The sequence below is a fragment of the Mus pahari genome, chromosome X (assembly GCF_900095145.1).
Source record: "Mus pahari chromosome X, PAHARI_EIJ_v1.1, whole genome shotgun sequence".
NCBI classification, from domain to species: Eukaryota; Metazoa; Chordata; class Mammalia; order Rodentia; family Muridae; genus Mus; species Mus pahari.
Genome location: NC_034613.1, coordinates 81,260,959 through 81,261,720, shown reverse-complemented (window position 1 = coordinate 81,261,720; position 762 = coordinate 81,260,959).

Genomic DNA, 762 nt, shown 5'->3' with positions numbered 1-762 from the left:
TGGTACTGAGATTTTTGGTTCAAAACTTGTGGCTTTGAGGAGCAGCATTATCCATTCATTTAGCGAACCTCCATCCAAAATTTATGTTCTCTAATTGGACTTGAGACCTGCTCAACAGGAGAGAAATCATGGCTGGTAGAGAAACCCTAGCAGACTGCCCAGGACTAGCGAGGTCATAAATCTTGGAGGAGAATGTACAACCACCAGATTACTATATCATCCCAATACCCTGACTACACTCTAAATATTTGTGCTTCTACCCACAGATAAGTGTGATCCTCATGCCTCATCGATTTTCTATCTCTTGGCGACAGACAGAGATCATTCCAGAAAACAACAGGCCATCGAACTGCAGAGTTGCAGAGCCCAGGCACAGTGGAGACATCTACAACACAGCTGCCTCTAAGGCTCAGGGAATATTTTGGAAGAGGGGTCAGAAGCAGTCTAAGAACTACAGGGTCAGGAAAGGAGATGCCAGTCTGTGTCTCCTAAGAGAGCCAGAAGCGACCTGCAAGGTCTCAGCAACACGACTGCCCAAACACGAGCTGAACAAGGAAAAAGAGTAGTCATGCCAAATATGGGCAGAGGGAAAGCCCGTGAGACCTCAGCCTTCCATCCGAAGGACAAGGAGAAGCTAAGGGGGGCTGAGAGCTAGAGAGAGGCTTCCCCAGGAAGGAGCACAACATTTGTTTATGTCCTAGCAGAGGCCAGTCCTGGAAACATACACCCACGTGACACCATGAAGCCGCAGCTGGTTATATG